Genomic DNA, 20,793 nt, shown 5'->3' with positions numbered 1-20,793 from the left:
AACACGGCTCGATGAGTTCTTCGTCTCAACACTTCGTGATTTCTACAATTGCGGAATAGAAAAGTTACCCCAGCGTTGATGACGTTGATGACTAAAGCCTCTGCTATGTGTATGTGTTGTGTTTATAAAAATTATTGAAAAATTGATGTAGACACTGGTAGCTCATTGCACCCTTCTTAGTTTTATGCGGGGCATTCTAAATCTTTGTGGCAATCGGTCCCATACATCCGCTCAAGGGAAAAGTTTGACAAATAGAGAAATCTAAAATATTCCTTCGGGCCGGATTTGAACCAGCGACCTATGGATATCTGCCAGAATGACCACTACAGTCCACCGCTCTACCAACTGAGCTACCGAAGGAGTGCACAGACTCCGTTCTCGTGTGACCCAGATACGTGGCTGCCTCTCGCCAGAGCCGGCACGTAGCCCGGTGTTCGCGCGGGCGTCGAGTCGGCGGCGTGAGTATATATTACACACACACACACACACACACACACACACACACACACACACCGAGCGAGGTGGCGCAGTGGTTAGCACACTGGACTCGCATTCGGGAGGACGACGGTTCAATCCCGTCTCCAGCCATCCTGATTTAGGTTTTCCGTGATTTCCCTAAATCGTTTCAGGCAAATGCCGGGATGGTTCTGTAAGTAGGCTGTTTATGTTTTCTTATTGGCAACGTTACGTAGCGCTCGGTATAAAAATCACTGGCTGTGCTGTGTGCAGTCTGTGTCTAGTTTGCATTGTTGTCTGCCATTGTAGTGTTGGGCAGCGGCAGCTGGATGTGAACAGCGCGTAGCGTTGCGCAGTTGGAGGTGAGCCGCCAGCAGTGATGGATGTGGGGAGAGAGATGGCGGAGTTTTGAAATTTGTCATGAACTGCTATATTTATGAATGATGATATCAAGGTAAATACATTGGTTGTTCTCTATTAATATCTTTCATTTGCTAACTATCCCTATCAGTAGTTAGTGCCTTCCGTAGTTTGAATCTTTTACTTAGCTGGCAGTAGTGGCGCTGGCTGTATTGCAGTAGTGGGAGTAACGAAGATTTTTGTGAGGTAAGTGATTTAGTGATTTGTGAAAGGTATAGTTTAATGTTAGTCAGGGCCATTCTTTTGTAGGGAATTCTGAAAGTCAGATTGCGTTGCGCTAACAAAATATTGTGTGTCAGTTTAAGCACAGTCTCGTGTATAATTGTTCAAAGGGGACGTTTCATATGCCGACCCTTAGCCGAGGATACCTCACTGGAATCTTCTGATTTTTTTCTTGTAGTTTGTGTAATTAGTGTAGATTTTGTTTATTGCTAGCGCGTAATTATAGAGAGAATTTCCTTTGTAGTTGCAGTCTTTCATTGTTGTACAGTAAAACAGTTGTGGCATGCATGTAGATTTGCACCAAGTATTTCGCAGCTGCGCTTGCAATTAACTAGATATTATTTTCAGTGCTATGTTAATGTGTTCTCTTATTTTTGATCTTCAAATTGTGTTTTTCTGTGTTGTCGTGTGAAATACTGTGACAATAATGGCGTGTGAAAAACGTAATACTAGGCTCCAAAGTAAACTGAGAAATGACAGTGAAAATGAAAGCAGTGTGTTAGCGCCACCGAGTAATGAATTAACTGATGTTCAAAGTAGTAATTTGGTAATCGTGCATAGGGAAATGGAGCGGGCGGCAAACAATGGCATGGACAGTGAAACAATTAGTGAAGAGGGAAGCATTATCGATCGATCGGTCGGCAACAGCTCGCCTCAGGAATCCGAAATGACAGGACACAATTTTGCAAATACTGTAGATTCAGGTTTTGCGTCCTCACCGTTTTCTCAAATGAGTCAAGACACATTTTCCGCTTGTCAAAATGTGAATGTTGCCGGTGCAAATTCACTGCCGAAAAGCACTGAGGAACATCTTTCAGACACCACTGCATTGTTATTGCAGTTAATGCAACAAATGGGACAAAAGCTACAAAAGTTAGACACAACGCTTGAACAAAATCAGAAACAAATGGGACAAAATCTTCTAAAGTTAGACACAATGGAACAAAATCAGAGACAAACACATCAAAAGTTAGACACAGTGGAACAAAATCTTAAAAAGTTAGACTCATTGGAACAAACTCTTGAACAAACACGTGAAGATTTAACTACTGAGTTACATAACATTGAATCGAAATGTCAAAAAGTCTGTAATGACGTAAAAACTCAAATTTGTGAGCATTTTCAACCTATTTTTTCGCGGCATGAAAATGCATTACGGAATCACGAAGCAGCCATAAAAGAACTGCAAACTATTGTTCATGAAAATCATGAGACCTTGCAGCTAAATTTGACTCAGTTGCATCTACCGATTCGGTTACGCAACTTGCAAAAACTCAGGAAAACTTAAAGGACACAGTAGATACTCTGAAACTTGGTTCAGAAAAACACACTGAGGAAATAAGTACACTATCGAATAAAGTAGCCGAACTTTCAGATCAGTTCACTAACTTATCTACAAAGGTAGATGATGATCTGAATGACACAAGACCTGTAGCCTTCACTGACACAGAAGAGTATGAACAAATTAGGAAATTCAAACAAAATCAGAATCAAATTAATACGCAACACCAAAGAGAAATCCGGGAAGTACAAGATCAGCTGACACAGGTAATACAAGAATTACGTATTTCAGAGGACGCTCGCGCCCCAACACGGGAAGAGGGACTTAGAAATACGGAAAAGACGCAAAATAATAACACAGGGCATTTCGGAAGTTATGAAAGAAACTGGCAATGTGCACCGAATTTCGAGATGGAACGGCCGACACGACCTAACAATGACCGATATGCGACTCGCCGACATGATGATTTTGACTATAAGCTGTTCATTACTACACGTAAATTCAAAACATTTAAGAATTCAGGCAACGACATTCATCCACAAGCATGGCTCCATCAATTCTCTCATTGTTTTCCTCCCAACTGGTCGTTAGAACACAGATTAGAATTTATGTGTGGCTACTTAGAGAATGAACCAGCTGTAAGAATGCGATCGGTCATTCACGATTGTCACAGTGAAGGAGAATTTTACCATGCCTTCCTCTCAGCATATTGGTCTCAAGCCACACAAGACCAAGTAAAACATGGTATCATAATGATGAAACATTTCGAACAATCTGAATTCTCCAGTCTTGTGAAATATTTTGAAGACATGTTGCACAAGAATCAGTACCTGTCAAACCCATACAGCCCCTCAGAACTCATCCGCATTTGCTTAATCAAATTACCTGAACATTTACGGCATATTATTTTAGCAGGACGTTGCAAAGACGACATTGAAGCTTTTCAGGGACTGTTACAAGAACTAGAAATTGACATTGATAATCGCGGAACGCAAAAACAAGGACACAACAATTACAGGTCACATCCGTCACAATTCCGTGACGACAGAAACAATAACCGGACACGACTGGTCTATTCTTACAACGCAAATCGTGACCAAAATAGACACCACCCGTACGACAACCGTTGGCAGAGTAATAATAGTTACAGAGAAAGATCGCATTTCCGTAGTAATGACTATCACAGAGACAATCAGAGAAACAGACAATATGGGAACCAAAATAATTATTATTACGGGAGACAGAATAACTTTAGACGCAACGGTCCAGCGCGCAGTTACGATTCAGGGAGAAATTCTCCACCACTTAACCGACAAGAAAGAAACTACAGGAACTACCGACATGACGACAGACGATATGATCGTAACGACAGACCTGAATTGCATCAGAACTGGCAGGATTCAAACAGAGCAGGGCCCTCTCGTCACGGTGAATTTGTAGAAGTTCGGTCTCCTAATCCCAATAACGGCGCGCGCCAACAAAGAAACAGACAATGACTCGCACCGCAGGCAGCCACCTGCGCCGGCTGGCTCAGAGAAAAATAACATAGAAGCTAACCTTGAGAAAAATTCCAGTATTCTTTACCGACGTATACTGTATGATAATTGCGTTGAAGTTGAAACTCTGTGCACTAGGAAGAGTAAAGGTTTACACCACATTTCACATGCAAAACCGTTTATTGAAAGATAATCTGCTTTTTAACTTTGTCTTTGCCATATAACTTTTCACTTTACATTACTAGGATGCTGTGTCAGACTTAAGAAACTGTTAATATACAATAATGTTTGAAGTTAAATATCCAGTCTAGAACCTAGGGAACATATTTAAACAGAAATGACGAATGCATTGTTATAGTGAACAGACGCCACAGTGTTGTATTTGTACATTCTTGCTTGTTAGTTGCACGATTACGTAACGACTATCAGGCTTACATACTTAGAACCTATACTGGTACTGCTAATGAGATTTTAATGCAACATTTTGGTTTACTTGAAAATACATTCTGGGTTTAAAGTACTTTCTGTGAGAGACCAGACGACACAGTGGTTAGTTTATGTGACAACTACACGGTTTTATCACGACGCTACTAATGAGTGACAATTTACAATGTTGCTTTTGCGGTGTATCTGTTTTATATCTGCACAGTTTTCTGTTTTATTCTGGAAAGAAAAACATGTTTTAGTAGTAACTTTTGTGGTATAGCAACAATGAGACAGCCTTTTTCGTGGCACAACAATACGTTACTGTACAGTACTTTCTTCATCACAACAATAAGCGTAATAACTACGATATCTATACACAAAGCATTTCACTTTTGTTTATCATGAGGTAAGTACATTGACTTCTGCAGAACTTAGCTTTCGGAGGACGATAACTACGACACTTCCACAGAATTATCTTACAGCAAGACGCACATTTAGCGCTACAGGACACGCATTTGAGAGATTAATTTTGTACTTAAGCCATTTATTTTTAAAGATTTTTGAATTACAAAGAAGGTTTTCCGTGATACATTTCATTCCATTGCAATAATCTATAACACCTGAGGGTATAATTACATTAATCCTCAGGGGGGTACACGCTTACTTTGTGTACCATGTGTGTGGCAACCACAAGGAGCCCTAGCTAATATGGTATTTGCTTACTCAACTTTACACATCGGTACCATATTTCTCTAACACATAATTACACAGCTATCTGATCATTTAACTGAGAGAGACAAACTTTTTTTTTACTACATCAGTGACAGATGTTTACGTAATTATACCGTTGGATAACTTCACACTTACGAAATTGTATTTTGTCTGTACTTAGTGAACTGTTCATATTTTTTTGGAACCATTGTGATACTATGAGAGCTTTGAATGATATATTTGGTATGGGATCATGATTTTTAAAGTACGTTTGAGGCAGCTGACACTTTTGACATGAGCAGAGAATTTTTTTAGGCTTAGAAATTATTGGAGGAAGTTACGACGTTTTTGAGATTTGACTGAGGTGTTATGATGTTTTTACGACGACGATGTGTATTATGCTGTTGAGGTATGTTTATGATCAATAAGCTGATGCAATTATGATGAAATATTGAAGTGTCGTCGCAAGATTGACGTGTCGACGAATATATATATGTGTAATAAGGTAAGGAGTAATGAGTAGTGGGACTTTGACTTGTGAAAAAGGATGTTGGAAACCAAGAATCGTACTTTAAGAGTTATGAAATGTGTGTATATGCGTGAATGTATCACAATGCTGGCGAAAATTTTTTGAACACTGTTATATTTACAGGATTTTTTTTCTACACATTTGTTACGCAAATTTTCGACCTGTGAAATGTTTATATGAGACTGTCACTGTAGCGGAAACTGCTGTCGTAAATATGTCGGTAAGAAAGGTAAGTGACCGTGACGTAATGCGTTGCGAGCGGCCAGGTGTGCCAGTTGCCTGGAGGAAAAGCCATTATTGCGAGCCCTTTTCAGCGGCACAGGTAGAAAAAAATAAAAAATAAAAAAAGACACCATTAACCTCGCTTCTGACATTCCTTTGTAGAAAGCATCGCAAAAACGACACGGTCGAACTTGAAAACATACGATTACACTGGATGCCTAATGAAATGACGAGAAATATTTTTATGTCTATACACCTGATTATGACTACTGTCTCTCTAGTTGAGAGATTTTTCTACTAACTTATGAAATGCCACATGGCTATTGAACGATGTTCTTATGCTTTGCTGTGTACATAGTTGCTTATTTCATTTGATATCTAGTTTCTAGCTGCACTGCAGCATTGGTTAAAATAACATTTTATAGATGTACTAATATAAATATTTTCTGTCTACAGATCGAGTAAAAAATAATTTTTTCAAAAAAAATGAGGGAGCACAAAATGACATTTACCTTCACAGGAACTGCATTCATAATTTTCTTTTCAAGTACATGGTAATATTTCTTTTACAATAAGTTGTTGTGGTGCACCACTTTAATTACTTAGACATTAAGATGTGATTATACATTTCCCTTATCTGCATTGTTATCTTTAGTGTACTATTTTTTCTGCTTGAGCTATGTCATGTTTAGATATAAGCTGCTGTTTGCCAGGCATAGTGCTACTGAACTTTAATTTGTGTTACTCTGCTAAGCCAGATTTATTTTTTGTTTGCTGCGCATTGCCTCATATTAGTTGTAATGTTGAATTGCTTGGTAATTTAGATTTACTGTAGCTTGCTTTGCGATTTTCCATTTTTTTATTGCTGTTTATGTTAATTGTTTTATGTGCTGCTGCATTGCCTCGTTCCTTAGTTTAGCATCTGAGCTCAGTAGATTTAAGTTAGCTTAAGAGGAGGTAGACTATATAAGAAACTGACTATGGACAATATGAAAAAGATTTGGGCCAAAATGAGTATTGTACTCTGAGAAATAATTATATTGAAAGAAATATGAACATATAAATACAGAAAGCATGCTTAGATAGAATTTTTTTTTGGTGGAAACAAAGGATGAAATAAGAGGAAAGATATATGAAGTTTTGGGTTGGACTGCAGTACCACATGTTACGCTGAAAACGAACCCTGTCCTTCCCTTTTGTGTTATCCCACTATATGTTTGTGTACCCTTGTGTATTTGTTTTCTTCCTGTCTCTGTGTAGTTTCATGGAATTTTTTTTATCTTTTAATATTAAGCTACATTCACTATGATGAGGAATACTGTTATCCTCGAATATAATTGGCATTAATAATATGTTATTTACTTTGTAAAGATGTTAGACATTATTAATTCCGTTCTGTTTAATGCTCATGTGTGAAGTTGATGTTTCAAAAGTTATTGTGATCTTTTATGTATGTACTCATGTCATAATTCCACTGATGTATATGTTAGTTCGATTCTTTTGTAAAGCCTGTACTACAAATGTTATCTGTATTATTATGTTTTTAATGATGTATTTTGTACCTTTGTTACTGTATTCTCATGTTATAAAATTGTAATTGACACCAGTTTATCAAACTAAGTAACTTGTAAGCATTCATTTCACTGCACACATTTCCGTTGGTCATAGTATATGGACAATATGTGAGAAGTAGGGACTGATAGTGTTTGCACGTGTGTTAATAATTCAGCAAGGGACTGGATAACAGCATTGCTGGTTCTAAGGACAATTCCAAAAACTTTGTGAATGCACAAGTGGTGGTTATGGACTTGCTATATTATTCGCAAGACTCTTCAATGGTGATTGTGCACCTGCACAGTCGCAACAGATGGCTGCTGGCCATCTCTACAAGGACTACAGTGGGTCTGCATCTTTGATGGCCCACCAATTGCTACAAAGACTGCAGTGGGTCTGCACCTCTGGTGGCCCACCAGTACCGTAATTTCTACCAGGACTGCAGTGGGTCTGCACCTCTGGTGGCCCACCAGTACCGTAATTTCTACCAGGACTACAGTGGGTCTGCTCTGTGATGACCTACCTACCAATATTCTTCAAAACTTCGAATGACTCTGCTGTGGGTTTGCTCCATTGTGGCCCATTACCTGTCAGCATGTCAAGAGTCAGCACTGTCTTTCCATTGGAAGGACAACACTACTTCTTCAAGACGGCATGGAAATCCACTACTTCCGTGTGCATTGTCTTTTACTGCTCAGACTTTGAGAAAAACACTGCAATTTTACTGTGACGAATGATGAGGACTGTCTTTATGGACTGTGAGAAAATTTTAGCTTTTGACCAACATTGTATCAATAAGTGTGTGCCTTTGATTTCTTTATTATTGTAATTGTGAAAAAAATTTTAACAAATATGTATTGGCCACTGCCCAAACCAATTTGTAAAAATTTTTTGTGGGGAGCATGGGGGCTATGTAAGTAGGCTGTTTATGTTTTCTTATTGGCAACGTTACGTAGCGCTCGGTATAAAAATCACTGGCTGTGCTGTGTGCAGTCTGTGTCTAGTTTGCATTGTTGTCTGCCATTGTAGTGTTGGGCAGCGGCAGCTGGATGTGAACAGCGCGTAGCGTTGCGCAGTTGGAGGTGAGCCGCCAGCAGTGATGGATGTGGGGAGAGAGATGGCGGAGTTTTGAAATTTGTCATGAACTGCTATATTTATGAATGATGATATCAAGGTAAATACATTGGTTGTTCTCTATTAATATCTTTCATTTGCTAACTATCCCTATCAGTAGTTAGTGCCTTCCGTAGTTTGAATCTTTTACTTAGCTGGCAGTAGTGGCGCTGGCTGTATTGCAGTAGTGGGAGTAACGAAGATTTTTGTGAGGTAAGTGATTTAGTGATTTGTGAAAGGTATAGTTTAATGTTAGTCAGGGCCATTCTTTTGTAGGGAATTCTGAAAGTCAGATTGCGTTGCGCTAACAAAATATTGTGTGTCAGTTTAAGCACAGTCTCGTGTATAATTGTTCAAAGGGGACGTTTCAGTTCCTTTGCAAGGGCACGGCCGATTTCCTTCCCAATCCTTCCCTAACCCGAGCTTGCTCCGTCTCTAATGACCTCGTTGTCGACGGGACGTTAAACACTAACCACCACTACCACCACCACCACCACACACACGCACAGTCATTCTACCTACCACTGCAGCGTACGTGGCCGAAGGAATAGGTTTTTCCTAGTTCTGTTGAGAGATGCGAGAGGAAGAGAGACTGCTGTGCGAGATCTTACCGTGCAAATCTCACCTGCGCAGTTATTGCGGGAGTACTATCTGCGCATCTCAGAAAACCAGTTATGTATTTTTTATTTTTTTTTAATTATAGACTTCATCTATGAAATAAAGTTCGTTTGACATATTACATTCTTCGTAAACGGATCCGCCACCCCTTCGCCAAGTATGTCCTGTGGACAGCCTACTTGTCTAGCCCATGTACTTCTACCGGGGGAAAAGTAAGAAACGGAGAAATCGTACAGGAGAAAAGATCTTATATTTTTGAAAAACTGAGGACTCTTGCAGAAGTGCAATGAAAAGGAAAGTGGTAAATTAGAAATTTGTCATTCGATGGTTCAAATGGCTCTGAGCACTATGGGACTTAACATCTAAGGTCATCAGTCCCCTAGAACTTAGTACTACTTAAACCTAACTAACCTAAGGACATCACACACATCCATGCCCGAGGCAGGATTCGAACCTGCGACCGTAGCAGTCTTGCGGTTCCTGACTGAAGCGCCTAGAACCGCACGGCCACCGCGGCCAGCACTGTCATTTGATCATTTAGTATTTTCATCAGAACCGCAGAACCTTTGCTTAATTTTCATCATACAGATTCTTATTTACTGCGTAGTGCAACGCTTACACAGCGTCAGAATTCGGAACACCAAGCACACGCCAACTGAACTGCCAGTAGTATGCACCTCACAGATCGTTATTTAAGCCCTGATCCCTTATTATAAGGGGCGAACAAAACATTTATTTGAGGGCATTGCTGCAGTGTAAATGTTATGTCTCCGCTGCGGGTATATAAGCACCGATGTGTAAGCGAGGGATTAGTGTAGCAATCGTGTTTATGCGACGTGCATGCGGTAAATGCTGAAACGTAAACAATGGCAACGTTATTACGAAACGCGTTCAAACAGGACCAACTTGCTGTTATTCTTTTCTTAGGTGCTGAAGGACAAACACCGGTAGACATACATCGGAGCATGAAGCAAGTGTGTGGGGCAGCATGTCTGTCGAGAACCACCTTTGTCGAATGCTGAGCCAAGTTCTGTGTTGGTCGCGGTTCACTACAAGAGGCCGGTCGATCTGGGAGGCCAGCCTCATCCATCACGGAGGAGTGGGAGAGAGTCAGGCACCGTCCTTATAGTCGTCTTCCCGCACGCGATTATCCCGCCTTCAGTTCCGTAATACAGTCCTTGAAGGGTTGACAATTCCTGTCGGACGAAAACGTGCAACCGGCAGGTATGAACTTCCTCAAGCACCAGGACTCGGCATTTAACTGGCGCGTCGGTGGTATGATTGCCTCGGCTGTCACGGCGATTTTGCCAGACTAGAATACCAGTTCTGGACTATACGCCCTTCGAACGGAGACGCCTTGGCCGAACTTTATATTTCAGAAAAATCTGTATTTAGTTTACAACGAGCCATTTGGTGCTTTTCTATTACAACCATTAGGTAGCACGTTTCCATAATTTTAATGATTTGGCAATTTTATCAAAATAAGTTGAAATCTCTTCATCAAATAACAATGGAAGTCTGTAACATGGTCAGTAATTAACTGAGATGAAAAATAGTTTTATCGTTTGAAACTTTAGTTCTCCATGGGTCCAATATTTACATTAAAAATGCCTAAGACTTGCACTCTTTAGATCGTAGATGCAGCAGATGCGACGAAGTTTGAAGACTATGAATAATGGTTATCATTTTGGAGTAAAGAGAGAACATTCTGGTTGGGTAATATGGCTTCTGGACATATTAGCTCTTGAAAATATGCGATCGCGTACGTACCAATTTAGGCGTTATTGGTTCGTAAGTATTCCATTTCTTTACTGTGACAAGAAAGTCCGACAACATAGCAAATAATTTCACACGTCAGTGCTACAAATGCCTTCCTTTGCTGTGACTTAGCACACCTACAACCTAAGGTAACATAGCAGGTGTTGGAGAACGTGCAATAACGTATTTGCATAAAAATGTGAGCCAAAATAATGTTGCGCAATGGAGGGGACATGGATTGTGGTGTGTACATCTAGCAGGTGAAAACACGTTTGCTGGGTCTATAGACATGAGAAACACGTTATTTGACATTGTAAATTATACAGATGATTTGGAACCTGTTAAATCACCAACATCAATATTAGCAAGTGGAAATATCAGTTTCCTCAATTTTTCTTTTGTCGAGTTTTTTTCACAGATATGTTTCTAGTTACTCAGTTTTCTAGAGCATGCTCCACTTCGCTAAAGTTTGGGGTTTGTAGAGAAATAATTTCCAGTCTACATCTTGGGAATTATGTTGTGCAGCTGTGTGCTTGATATTTAGAAGTATCGCGAAAATAGTGTAATATTATGGCAAACGCTGTGAAAATACATGTGTTCTTGTAATCCCCAAGTCTGGAGTCATCTTGGGTTATGTCACAGATGAGAGGACTCTCTGGTGGCAGTAGTGTGTACTAGGCCAACTGGACTCTAGATCTCTTGGTGGAGACACTGTCTGCTGCCATTTTCCCCTCACCATCTTGGATTACATCACAGAACTGACATCACTGCTCTCTGGTGGTGGTACTGTGTACTAGGTCCAGACCTCATGGCGAACACACTGTTTTCCACCACCTTGGATAATAGTACTTGCATTGTCAGCTGACGTCATGGCGGCCATCTTGGATTACATCACAGATGAGAGCGCCCTGTTGCCATGGTACTGTGTACTAGGTCAGCTGGAGTCCTGACCTCGTGGTGAACATACTGGATGGCTGTACTGTATCTAATTGTTTAAATCAAGACTTATGTCCAGCACAAGTTGAGACCTCTTCCCACCATTTCCTAGGACGAAGTGGTGGTCAGGTGACTTAGGTTAGTGGAGGTAGTCCAAGTGTCATTTCTTCCGCGCCATTTTCTTAGGTTACTAGAGATACATGAACTGACCTATCTTCCGGCCAAAATGCAAACTTCACACCAGTTCATAGGAGGAGGTGGCGGTCGGGTGACAGCTTAGTGGAGGTAGTCCAAGTGACCTATCTTCTCGCCATTTTCTTATTTTAGTAGAGGTAACCATGGTGTGATGCATTATCCTGATGGAATTTGAACTTCCTGCCATTTTTTGGGGGCAAGGGAGTGGAGGGAGTGTGAGGTTAGTGGAGGTAGCCCAAATGACCTATCTTCCCACCAAAATTCAAATTTCCTGCCGAAAACCAAACATCCTGCTAAATTCAAACTTCCCACCATTGTGCTGTTGCCAAATCTACACACCGCCATCTTGAATGACGTCATCGCCGCAATCTTGGATACATCTGGTAACAACGCAGAGTGTGCTTGTACTGCCCTTGCTCCAATACTTCTGCATTCCTATATGACCAGCAATGTTTTGATATGACACAAAATCATAAGAAAAAAGTATAAAAAGGAATATGAAGTTCTAGTTTCAGGGCTTAAAGCAAATTCATACACAGAAAATACATGAATGAATAATTTTCATGCAGATACATATCATGCCTGTAAAACTTCACCTCGTCACCTGTTACAAACTACAGTCCTGTACCACATACATCACCTCCTTTGCCTTGTGCCTAACTTTTTATGACGGGGCCTATATTGCTAGATTTTATTTTTGTTAGAAGTGCCTGATAATATACACTGCCCGAAAAAAGATTAGTACATCTGGAAAGTCGACGTCGATTTTGGTCCGATGACGGCATACGACACCTGGGGGATAGTGTTTTCATTGTCGTCCAACAATAGATAGCGTAGTGTCGTAGCTACAAGAGCGCCATCAGTGCCTACACTTGAATAGGAAATACTCAAAGCAACAACAGCACAGATAAGAGGGCATGTTAGCCTATACATGTCAACATGAACTGTTGCAAACTATTTATTGTAAGTGACACTATGGGCATGCACACCTCTAGCCCATCTGCCACTCACGCCACAGCATCGGCGGCTCGACTGGTGTCGTCGGAGAATCAGTTGGAAGATGGAATGGCGCGTCGTGGTCTTCAGCGACGAAAGCACATCTATGCCATGCAAGTGATGGCAGCTTGCACGTACGGCGTAGATCTAGTGAGCGCTGTCTCGTAGAGTGCATTCATCCAAGATGTACTGGTCCCACCCAGTCTTTATAGTCTGGGGTGCGATAAGGTACAACACTCTGGTTCTTCTGGAGAGGGCGGTAACCAGTGCTCGGTACATTCTATTTGTTGTTAGACTCATTCTTTTGCCATGGTTTCAACAGGAAGGTGATGTGTTATTCCAAAAGGATAATGAATGCCCACACACTAACCGTGAAACTCAATGTGCTGGCCAGCACGATCTGCAGACTTCTCCCCAATCGAACCCGTGTGAGATTGGCGTGGCGAGAAGTGACTCGTGCGACACGTCAACCAACAACTCCTACAGAACTCCGTGAGCATCTTCAGCAGGCATGGCATAATGTTTTCCAGGGCAGTATTCACCATCTGTACGATCCCCTGAATGCCAGAGTCAATGGCTGCATTGTCGCCTGTGGAGGTTACAACACGTGCCAGTGTGAGTGCTTTAAGCATGGGTCGATATCTGGTAGCTCTGAACCGCTTATGCTATTGATCTGTAAATGCAATCATTTCATGTACTCTACATGCACTCTTAAAACAATAAATCTTGACTGAACTGGAAACCCCTAAAACGGTGTACTAATTTTTTCCAGCAGTGTATTTGCATCAGAAGTAAAAGTAGAATATAAATGACTCATTCTAAAAAAAAGTAGATTTTTCCTGGAGTGAACTGCGACATGAACCTAAAATTTTCTGCTCGAGAAGACCTGTAACAAAGGTGGTAATACTGAAGTTCATCTCGACCCCATGGTACGAACAACTCTGTTCGTCTACAAAGTTCCATTTGCTCCGCTTATTTGTAGCGAATTTCTTGGGTGAATTTGCATGATGTCACTCTACTGATTGCCTCTTCGTCTCTGGTGAAAAATGATGGAGCCAAGTTTCATCACCTGTCACAATTCTTGCAAGAAATTCATCTCCACCACTCTCGTACTGTTCCAAAAGTTCGCTGCATACCGTTTTTTTTTTTTTTTTTGTTTCTTTGTGAGCCACTGTCAACATCCTGGAAACCCCACCTGGCACAAACCTTTTTTAACGCTAACACTTTCAGTATTCTGCAAACACTTCCTTCCCCTATCCCAACGTAGCGTGACATTTCGTTCACTGTGATGCGTCTGTCAGCAGTCACCAATTCGTTAACTCTCTGGACATTGTCTGGAGTGTGTGCAGTACGAGGCCTGCCGCTGCGAGCACAATCCTCAATATTGCCATGCCCTCTTTCATCACGTAGCCTGCTTGCCCACCAACTAACTGTACTGCGATCGACAGCAGCATCTCCACACACTTTTTTCAACTTCTTGTGGATGTTTCCCACTATCTCGTTTACACAGCGCAGGAATTATATGACAGCACGTTGCTTCTGACGAACGTCAAGTGTAGCAGCCATCTTGAAGACATGTTGTGATTGCGCCACTCACGGGAACAGGTTGAACTAAGTTTGAAAACAAGCGGGAAGGATGTATCTACACACTGTAAAGCTTTTACACATGCAGAATGAAAACTGTATTTTTACAAAAATAGTGTGCATTTATTTTGGAGTGACCCTCGTGGGTGACATGTTAAAGGAATTAAGCTATAAAAAAAAATGTGATCGTGTGACTGAGTATGATATCCCCCGTAATGAATCTCATTTTCTGCATTACGCACAGCACCGAAAAATTAAAACGAACGTCCTACAGTTACTCCGGAGCCACCGACCACGCGAAAAGTCTATAAAGCTGCAGCTGTACCCAAACAGAAGCCCTGTTGTGTGCTTGTGCTTCATCTCTAATGATCGCTTGCGTGGGTTTCCCTTAAAGTGAAACACTCCTGACTTTCCAACGCTGTGGACCCTCGTTGTGCTTCCGCAGTCTCTGGGAGACAGGACCCAGTTTCCTGAACACGCTCGTGCGTCACTTTCAGCTCCTGAAACGTGAGCATCAAAGCAGAAAATACGGGCTCGCCCGGGATTTGAACTCGGGATCTGCCGCAACCTAAGCGACAATCATACCCCTATACCAAGGAGCCGCTGATACGAGAAGCTCGTATAGTGGCTGCTACGTTGTGAGGAGACTAACCCAGTTGCAGCTGGCCGGCTCTCCCTTGGCTGACACGTCCATGAGTCGGCGCTTTGCCTCTCCCACTCGGAGAGATTCGCTACGCATCCCCAACAGGCTGCAGAGCCGATTTCTTCCGCTGATGGACATATCTGGCGCGCTATTTAGATGAAAAACAGATAATGGCCATCCAAAGGGAACAATTAAAAGCCACTCAGTATAAGTTACCTGCAGCCAGTTTGCTCCTTTCATTTATTTATCCTCTGTTTCTCTTTCCTTTGTTTTTAAATGTCATCCCGTACGATTTTGTCATGAAGGCAGCATGCAAAATTTCTGCTCATCGAATTCTGCAACTAGTGCAAAAATGCCCTTACGACCAGCATTTGAACTGTGCAACTACCAGCACAACTGATGCTCTCCCTTGACTACATCAGTAAGTCATATTGTAGGAGAGTAACAATGTTAAGCAAATTACTGCTTTATTTTTATTACAGAATCTAAAAATAGGTAAACTGTAATCTTAAGTACTTTTATTCAGGAAATTTTGACATTATAGGTGTAGCCCTGTGCACCAGCACATTCCACTTTCCCATTGACAGTAAAGTTTTTATAAAGTAGGAGTGTGTGGCCACTTTCACTGTACAATACTTTTACACTATTCTTCAACTTCAGTATCACTATTCTATATGTCTAACTGCACTAATCAGCAACTTACTTTCTCAGCATTGATTCAAAACTACCGCACTCGTCTCTGCCACCAGTGAAAAGGTGCTGTTGCCTGATGCAGCTGTTTTGCTGGAAAATGCGCTCTTCTACCCAAAGTGCAATGTATGGAAATCGAGTAGGGGGATTAGAGCTATGGGGATACAAGGACAATTTGTTTCAAATTGATATCAAATTAATTATGCAATTTAATGAAATAGATCAATAAATTACCCCATCACCTAATGACGTCTTGAATTTCTCACAGCCAGCAAGTGGGCTCCTTCCCCTACCCCTGTGGAAACTCCCAAACACTCACATATCACTTCCCCGTGGCCCCTCCTCAACCCACCTCCCCGGAAAAAAAGGCAGGAAACTAGCTCAGACTGTGTTGAGCTGCCGGACTGTGCTTATGTAACCACTTTCACCTTGTCTATTTATTGATTTATTTAAACAATTAGGAACAATTTCACACTGTGTTTTCGAACTTGTTTCTGAGTAGCAGCAGGTTTTAGTTCCGAGCAGATACAGCTTAGTTACGTGTCAATTAGGGAGTGACTTTTTTTCGACTGAATATGTATATCTTCTTCCTGTGGAGGTATTTAGAACGAGGGTAGCATGCGCCCTTTAGACAAGATGCCTCTCCATGGAGAGGCGCTTCGCTTCGAGTTTTCGTGATTTTTCGACGTTCTGTCGTAGCTTTCGCTCATACTGATGGCCTACTGATAGAATGATGATGCTTTAATTCCCGTTCCACTGCTAAGTCTAGAACAAAGAAGATGGGCAAGCTTTTCAGTTTGAAGCTCAATTTCACGTAATTGTGTGGAACGACGACATGAAGTCTCGTGTGGCATTGCGTTTTCGGCTTCTGGTGTGTGCATCAGTTTTATAGTCACAGATACATTTTAAATTCATAATTCTGTTGGAGATTTCCATCCGCCACATTCCGGCTACGGTATTTTTATGCACTGCTTAGTTAGTGTTACATCTGTGATCTGTTGGTGTAAGTACGATTGACAGCGATCTCATAAAGGCGCACATGGTAAGAAGAATGCCTGAGATCAACATCTTTCACGTGCTTTTGTAAATTTCGTGGAGCCGAAAAATATTGTATTTACCAAATCTATGTATCCAGGTATTGCCGATCAGGAGATGACTACCCGCCTTGTCAGTAAACACCATCTTCATTATAGTCTCGGCTACGTGGTCATCTCCTTATAAGATTTCACACGGGTGTTACAACATGTAACAGTGAGAGCAGGGCAGCGAAGCTGCCACTGGGCGCCGTAATTGCCGCAAATGCTGCGTAGTCGGAGTTTAAGGCGCTTGCAGATGCTACAGGTTGCAGTAAATCTGTTGGCACACAGCCTACGCCGGCAAATAAGCAGATAGGCACGAAGTACTCAAGTTACTGGACGCCGACGCCGAGCACTTACTGAGTCAACACCCATGAGGTTTCGTCACAGCCATTACGAGCATCAGTCTGTAAATGTAGTAGTTAGATGTAATTACATAAAAACCTTCAAATCTGCCAAGTTTCAGTGATCAAAGCTGTTTTTCAGTACCTCTAGTACAGACTTCCAAATACTGGCTAGAAGTACAGAAGAACTAGCGGCGGTGAAACTGTGAGTGCGTTTCCAGAGTTACGACCAGAAGAAGTCAATCGGCAAAGGGTCTGGGTTCGAGTACGGTTCGGCACACTTGCTCTAATGTCAGAGTGTTTCATACGAGTGCACACTCCGCTACAGATTGAAAATTCATTCACGATTTAAAGACAGAATTCAATGTTTACGATTTTGTTTTACAGTTTCTATGTCGGTTCCCGTTTCGTCTACAAGTGTCTGGACACTGATTTTTCTGCCGCTAACAGCGTGCTGTGTTTCACTTGTTGAAGGCATTACCATGCATTGCCCTTCGGGTAACCTAGAGCGTTTCGCTTAATATCTACCTTGCCTCTCTGCGAATATGTCCTTTGCTGTGTTCCTATTGTTTCAGTTGGCACTGTTTTTTATCATTGTTCTTGATCTCTATCATCTTTGATTATCCTCCAACGTGAATACATTTGTAGAGCTTTGTGCAGTTCTCATTGGAACTTGGCCACAGTTCCTCAACAGTTATATTGCTCAGATAATTCTACTCTCTGCTTATGTTTGCTACTGTGCACACGTGGACGAGTCTGCACATGCACAGAAGCAGAATGTGACGTTTCCTTGGAGCCTCACTTGGGGATCGTCGCTAATACCGCTTGTAGAGAATTTTAGAATCTGTTCCGAACATGTCCGTATGGAGATCAACAACGCAATAAAACTAACTCCAGTCTGGAACATACTGGTCGCCTTGAAACATTAACGAGCTGGAGAACCAGGAACGCTTTTTCTTTAAAGTTACTCCTTAAAACTCGAAGATCTATCATGTTCGAGTGATGTCATTTTCTGCTTGTGACTATAAAAGTTTTATTTCTGTTAGCTGAACAATTCATACAGGCTGCGAACATACACTACAACAACTTCTTTATGTAATCTGAACAGAGTGTTTCCTTTTCGAATTCTGATATGTATCCCTCCTTTCCTTTGTTTTCTCTTCGTTAGTCTTTCGTAACACAACCTACAAAAAATACTGATACTAAATCCATCTGTGTATAGATAACAGGTTCTGATCTGTACGACTTGTGTGCTACAAACAAGACATCGCAACACCATACGAAATGGTCTGGACTGACGTCAGGGTATTAACAATTTACTCAACTTGCAAAAGACTCAATCCTAATGTGTTTCAGAGGGCTTTTGTCAGTTCATAAGCTGTCGTGTCATCACTCGACAGAAACACATATCAGTTTGTGTCCGGTCGTACTTGTTTTCGCAGGGGCTGAGGTACTGGACTTACATTGGGTAACTGTTCTGTTCAAGTCCTTGTGCGGTCATCCAGATACAGAATATCTGTGGTTTGTCTGAATCCGTTAAGGCTAATGCCGAGACAGTTCTTTCTCTATTTTCGCAGTGTCCTTTCCAAGATTGCGTTTCGTCTGTAACAACCTCTCGGGCGACGAGATGTCCCTTCCTGGCTTTTTTCTTGCTTTCCGTTGTAATTAGAAACGTGGTCTTGATTCCAACTTTAGTCCAGTTTCAGGATACTCTAGAAGCTGTGGAATGACTGATCTTTCACCTTACTGCTCTTACACAAAACAGAAACGAAGATTATTCCATAATTAATTTTTTTTCGCGACAGTTTAGTAGCACATGTGCCTTGATTCGCCTAACAACGAAATCAATACGAATCCATAACTCCACATGACAAAGTTACAAGAAAACCCGCCCTTTGCAGTTGTCCAGGTATGCAAATAACTACAGCCGTACTGCTTATCGGTAGAGAGTCATTTTGCAGCACAGAAAGGGATGTTTATCATTTTTTTTACACCAATCTTCCGACTAATTCATGCTACTTCTCTCTTTCTGTTTCGGGCTAATTTGTCCATCCCTCCACATCCTGTAATCAAAAATCCTGGGTAACGTTTTCCATGTTCTAATCTGTGACTGCTAACACAATTTTTCTAACACTATACAAGCCTTACGCTCTCCCCCTCCCACGCACACTACCCATGGGCCCCTCCCCTTAGTAGTTCTCCCACGGTGAAGTTAACTAATCCTAAATACTAAAAAAGCTCCACTACTTTTCCCTTATTCTGGCAAAGAGTTTTTCTTAGATTTCCTTCTCCGCCTGTTTTTTAGAGCACCTCATAATTCGTATTTTACCGGCCACTTATTTTTTACCCTCTGTTGTAGCATCACGATTAAAATCCTTAGAGGGTCTCCGTGGTACACGAGCACTTCAAAAAAGTTGTGCTGCAGGTGTACATTTTCAGAAGCTTCTTGCTAAATTCGATGTTTACATTTGAAGTTTGTGGAGCGTACGCAGGTCTGCTTGTATCGTCCTTTAATTTACTTCTTCTGTAGTTCTGTTTACTAGCTAGGAGTGTTCTTTCTACTCTTCTGCTACTGTATCTTAAAAAATTGTTATTTTTGCATGTTGCTCTTTTACTTTCTTCCACTTTTCATCCTTTTTTTAAAAAAAAATCTTAATAAATTGTGCACTACTGGTTAGTGGCCTGCAAATTTCATACATTATTACTTCTAAGCTTTATTGACTTCGTCTGCGAATCTCAGCATTGCTATTTTTTTACGCCTCAACTATTTTTACTTCTGATATTTTCTCTCTTTCCCTTCTTCGTTATTTCAACATAAAACTTTAACAACAGTGGCGTAACCTGTAACTGCGCTTTATAGCTGCCGTAACACATCACAGTGTTTCCTGATTTTCCACTTTGATGTTAAAGGTATTGTAAATTACCCGTCCATATCTGCAGTTTAACTTCATTCCGTAGAACTTCGAACTCCTTATTCCATCTCCCCTCTTCTACGAGTAAAACAAACTGTTCCTCTAGAGCCACATGTTCTATGAATGTATGCAAGTTCGTTTTACATTACTCCTCACATTTCTAGGAGGTGTTTCAAACCTCTTCTGTGCTATATTTTCGATTCTTGGACCCAAACTGAAATTTTTCCTCTTTTTCTTCAGCGTATCAACCTAGGCCTCATTTCAGTATCATCAGCGCCAGATCGAGCATCGGACAGTTTTCGCATTTAATACCCTTTATAGGTAACGCGACGGAAATACTTGCACACAGAGACGTTTAAAATATTCCTTCGGGCCGGATTTGAACCAGCGACCTATGGATATCTGCCAGAATAACCACTACAGTCCACCGCTCTACCAACTGAGCTACCGAAGGAGTGTTCGAGTTAGTCGCACTCGTGGCACAAACTGGAGGAACCGGATTGCTACTGCATCGGCTGACTGGCAGCTGGTGTAACGTGTTTTATACGAGTGGGGATTCATTCAGCAGCGCCAAAGCGCTTGCGCTGCTCAGATTCGTCTTAGCGACCTT

The 20,793-nt window shown here is 41.4% G+C and overlaps 2 non-coding genes across 2 annotated transcripts; both read right to left on the bottom strand.

Annotated features, from left to right (window-relative positions):
* Positions 1-270: 270 nt before the first annotated feature.
* Positions 271-360, bottom strand: Trnay-gua. Its single transcript is given in 2 exon segments — positions 271-306; positions 324-360. It is a non-coding gene; the product is annotated as a tRNA-Tyr (tRNA).
* Positions 361-20,547: 20,187 nt separating this feature from the next.
* On the bottom strand, positions 20,548-20,637 carry Trnay-gua. Its single transcript is given in 2 exon segments — positions 20,548-20,583; positions 20,601-20,637. It is a non-coding gene; the product is annotated as a tRNA-Tyr (tRNA).
* Positions 20,638-20,793: the final 156 nt, after the last annotated feature.

Source organism: Schistocerca americana, chromosome 2 (genome assembly GCF_021461395.2).
Source record: "Schistocerca americana isolate TAMUIC-IGC-003095 chromosome 2, iqSchAmer2.1, whole genome shotgun sequence".
Taxonomy (NCBI): Eukaryota; Metazoa; Arthropoda; class Insecta; order Orthoptera; family Acrididae; genus Schistocerca; species Schistocerca americana.
This window is presented reverse-complemented; position numbering and strand designations above follow the sequence as displayed.